We start from the raw sequence: 5,027 nt of genomic DNA on the forward strand, positions 1-5,027 counted from the left end.
CCTTCACTCCACGCAAGTACAAAATAAATCTCATTCGTACACTTACTTATCGCTGTTACCGAATTTGCTCCTCCGCTTTCCTGCTTAAATCTGCCTTTGATGACCTTCGCAAACTCCTGCTTCAAAATGGTTACCCACTAGGTATTATCACTTACAACATTAACGACGTCCTAAACAGAAACAGAAACAAGCCAAGCAGCCCCGTCCCTACGGTTCCGAAGAAAGATATTATCATCTTATTACCTTACTTAGGTGTACAAAGTGACCAAGTCTCTAAGCGTCTGAATTCATGTGTATACAATTTCTGTTCATTTGTCAATCTTAAGATAATTTTTCAAAGCACTCGCCGAATCAAATCTTTCTTTCAATACAAGGACCGTCTAAATCGTTCACAGAAATCTAAGGTCATTTATAAAGCTGCTTGCTGGTACTGCAGTGACTTTTACATAGGCAAAACAAAACGACGGCTTCATGATAGGAAAACGGAACATTTCAAGGCTCTCACTAAGAATGACCCCACATCAGCCATTGCCGACCATATAAAAGCCACAGCTCACAACATCAAGTGGGATCATTTTGATATTCTAGCTTCTGGTAAAACAGATTATCATTGTAAAATTAAAGAAACTTTGCTCATCCAAGAACTTAAGCCGGCTCTTAATGTAAACGTCAGCAGTGAGAAGCTGATACTTTATTAATAAGCTTAGGCTTTTATTGTTTTACTGTTAAGAAACAGATGTTTCTTAATCTCGTTTCCAGACCCCTTATTTACATTGCATATATAGTTTTCAAAAATTGTAACGGTCTTTATTCCACTTTTGAAAATGTATGTTGCGTAGCATACGAAACGTCAAGTTATTAAAATGCGTAAGTTTAATATGTTTATCACCGCTATTTGTGTTTTATTCCTCGTTAAACTACGATGGCCCAAGAACAAAAGCCTTTATGTCACACACGCAGTATATTTTTCTTTTCAAAAAGGACGCCTCATGTATGACCACAGTTGTGCAATTATTCCTCCACTTTCGCTTGAATATTATGAAGCTAAAATACAAATGTTATTGGTGTTTTCATGGAAACCAGCTCTTGAAATGCCGCGGTATGTCGAAATACAAAATTCTCATTTTTAAAAGCGCGCTCTAAGAAGTAAAGCTACTGGAATTGTAGCGGAAAATTCGAGAAATTCAACTAAATCTGGAAAATGTCGACACCTACGATATGAAGAGAACCTCATAAAAAGCTATATTGGCCGCGGCCGCACTAGAGAGTTAACCGGGTTATTTCCAATTAATTAATTACGATTAACCGGGTTACCGAAAATCGTGTTGCGGCCTCTAATTTCGGCTGTTCATGGAACTTAAACCGGCTTTACGGTTACCATGGAAATCAATTGATAAACAATAGATTTTTAACTGGGTTAGGTTAATTTTAAGCCACCTTTTTCCGTGCTTTAACCCAGGTTAGTGGTCTCTTATCAGCAATCTGATCAGCGCTGCACGGAAGCGGGTGTTTCTTTTTGCCATAAATAGGGACAGAATACGACAAAGGGCGTGAAAGGAGTCGAAGCTCATTCGAAAGTGCTCTCTAAAAAGTCATGCATGGCAGGACTCCTATGGATTTCCCCAAACCATCGCTGGTCTCTCGGATATACCCAGACTCGAGGACGATTCATTCGACGGCGATGGAGAACACTCTGACGTCCACGCGAAATTAACATCTTGTTTAAAAGAACTGCCTTAGAAATTTGCGTAGTGCGCATTAGAAGGAAGAGGGACTGCCTTAGCCGTGAGTGGAGAGAAAGGAAACGAAAACAAAGGAAAAGAATCGAGAATATAACAACAGACTGAACAGGGTCTTCGAAGTCTGCCATTTTGGTGGTTTATCTCATGACGTCAATTGAGTTTAACCCACTTCATAAGCCATTTCAGTGCGGCCGCTCATAAAATATAACCCCGTTATTTTATTATAACCAACCTTTAACCGAGTTAAGTTGCTTAGAATTTCTAACCAGGTTTCTAAAAAATAAACCCAGTTAACTCTCTAAGTGCGGTGTTACGAAAAATTGTCCAAGTCAAGTTCTAGAACAATCTAGAACCGGAAGTCATTCAGCCGTGACCAATTTGTGTAAGAACATTCCAGAATATTCTAATCCTTATGTAATTATTCAGATTAGAAACTGTGTCAAACTACTTAATTTAGCTCCTAATAGAGGTTTCTAGAACTGTAAGCCTCATGTATATTAGAGCGAGAGTTTCTTCTGTAAGAGAGATTGGTTCAAATTTGAAGACACTTAGTGCTGTAAATTCGTGAAGTTACCTTACGGAAATAAATTAGTTTGTTGCTGTTACCAGCGATCCTGAGTTTTGTCTGGAAACAACCCTGCTCTACAACGATACTCGTAACATTGGAGGCCTGTCCGAGAGCAGAAATTTGTTTGCTAGACTACCGTAACCAGGAAAGGTACAGGACAAGCGTGGCAGAGTGGATTTGGTGTTCTGTGTGAACCGATTTCGTGTAAAAGATGGATTCGCTGTTATCCTGTGTGGACATTTCTAGACTGTGTGTCATACGCTGTTTTCCTGTTTGGACATTTCTAGACTGTGTGTCATATGATATGGAGAGGTTTATTGAGTTAGGCAAAACGTTTGCCCTGGAAGGAGCTGAGTTGCTTGCATTTGTAGAGAAGCGAAGAGAGGAAGAACGAGAGGAGAAACGCAGAGAGGAAGAACGAGAGGAGAAACGCAGGAGAGAAGAAGAAGGAAAAGAGGAGAGATTGAGGATAGAAGAAGAGGAGAAAGTGGAGAGACGTAGAAGGCAAGATGAGGAGAGGGAAGCGCGACGACAAGAGCGAGAAATAAGAAAACTACAAATGGAGGCTGAAATGAAACGTTTAGAGTTGGAACAGACACATCAGGGTCCTGGTGCTCAAGCGTCTAATAAAGAGGACAGAGCGAAAGCACCTAAACTTCCTTCTTTCGTAGATGGAAAAGGTGACTTGGATGCTTATCTTCAGCGATTTGAGAGATTTGCAACTACCGCAAAATGGGATAAAGCTGGATGGGCTACCAAGCTGAGTGCTTTACTCTCGGGCCGAGCGCTACATGTTTACTCCCGCCTTTCAGAAGAAGCAGCCTCAGATTATGGCAAGATGAAGATAGCTCTTATGAAAAGGTATGATCTTACAGAGGATGGTTATAGGCGTAAATTTAGGGTCTCAACGCCTGAGACTGACGAGAGTCCAGACCAGTTTATAGTTCGATTCGGTGGCTCGAGTTATCGAAAACGGAGAAGACCTTTGAAGGGCTAAAGGACTTGATCGTTAAAGAACAGTTCATTAATTCATGTCCCAAGGAGCGTGCTGTTCACTTGCGTGAACGAGCACCTGAAACCCTAGAGGAGATGGCGAAAATTGCTGACCAGTACTTAGAGGCGCATGGAAAGCACGGGTTTAGTTCCGCACGGAGCAAGCCGCCTACACTACCGGAGAAGGAAGACAATAAGAAGCCACCAAGTGATACGTCGCCACTGTACTGTTACAGGTGTAATGATCAAGGACATAGGTCTGCTAACTGTCCGATCAGGAAATGCTATTTGTGTGGTAGGCACGGCCACGAAGCAAGAAACTGTAAATCCAGTGTGCCATGGTCAGGAGGACAGATGAAAAATGGTAACCCTGTGCGGCGAAATCAGGTTAGTGCTGGATGTTTAGTGCAATCTTCACCACCACGAACTACAGCAGAAGATATCCAGGCATGCATTGAGGGTGAGCAACCCCTCTTAGCCTGTGGTAAGAAAATTCCTTTAGTGTGGAGTGCCTGTGTTTAGCCCTTATCTGGAGCGAGGAGCAAAATGCCAGTGGTTAAAGGGAAGATAGGCGACAAGACTGTCGATGTGCTAAGAGACACTGGTTGTAGTGGTATTGTGGTGAAAAAAGAGCTCGTCTCGGAAGGACGGTACACAGGTGACTTTAACTGTATGTTGTTGATTGACAATACCGTGAGGTAGGTACCAACTGCTCGGATCACAGTGGACACCCCTTACCTGTCTGGGGAAGTCGACGTGCAGTGCCTTCCTGATGCGATCTATGACTTGATAATCGGTATTGTGCCAGGCGCCCGACCAGCAGACGACCCAGAGCCCAACTGGCAAGGGGCATGTGCGGTCACAACCCGGAGTCAAGCTAGGAAGGACGGAAAGCATACGCCGCTTAAAGTTGCAAGCAGTTTAAAGAATGCAGTTGTAGATAGCAACGAGCTGGTAAGATTGCAGCTCGAAGATAAAAGCCTAGAGAAGTACTGGGACCGAAGAGACATTAAAGTAAAAGGAGAGCAGGAGGTGAGCTTTGAAGAAAAGGACGGTGTGTTGTACAGAAGTTATAAGCATCCCCATGTAAACGGCGATAAATCGATTAGGCAAGTGATGGTACCAACGCCTTTGCGACGTCAACTGATGGAATTAGCTCATGAATCTATTATGGGAGGCCATATGGGTGTCAAGAAAACCACTGACAAGACCCAGAAAGCATTCTACTGGCCACGTATTCAAGGTGACGTTTCCAGGCACTGTAAGTCGTGTGACATTTGCCAGAAGACGGTAAAATAAACGATCGGTTCCTAAGGTGCCACTAAAGAAGATACCACTAATCGACATGCCTTTTAAACGGGTAGCCATTGACCTCATGGGCCCGATAGGTCCACCTTGTGAAGCAGGTCACCGATACATCCTCACACTGGTGGACTATGGTACGCGTTACCTCGAAGCGGTTCCTCTGAAGAATATTGACACCGAGACGGTAGCTGAGACCTTAGTTGATATGTTCAGCCGCCTAGAAATTCCAGAAGAGATTCTAAGTGACTTAGGCACACAGTTCGTGTCTGACCGCATGAAAGAAGTTGCACGCCTTTTGAGTATTAAGCAGTTAACGACCACCCGCTCCCACCCTATGTGTTATGGAATGACGGAGAAGTTCTACGGAACTCTGAAGATCACACTAAAGAGATTGTGCAGTGAGCATCCAAGACTGTGGC

At 43.2% G+C, this 5,027-nt stretch overlaps 1 pseudogene; it reads left to right on the forward strand.

Annotated features, from left to right (window-relative positions):
• Positions 1 to 2,154: 2,154 nt before the first annotated feature.
• LOC149110819 (uncharacterized) lies at positions 2,155 to 4,602 on the forward strand (annotated as a pseudogene).
• Positions 4,603 to 5,027: the final 425 nt, after the last annotated feature.

This window comes from Orbicella faveolata, unplaced genomic scaffold (genome assembly GCF_042242905.1).
Source record: "Orbicella faveolata isolate gen_17 unplaced genomic scaffold, um_ofav_v1 contig_24, whole genome shotgun sequence".
Lineage (NCBI taxonomy): Eukaryota > Metazoa > Cnidaria > Anthozoa > Scleractinia > Merulinidae > Orbicella > Orbicella faveolata.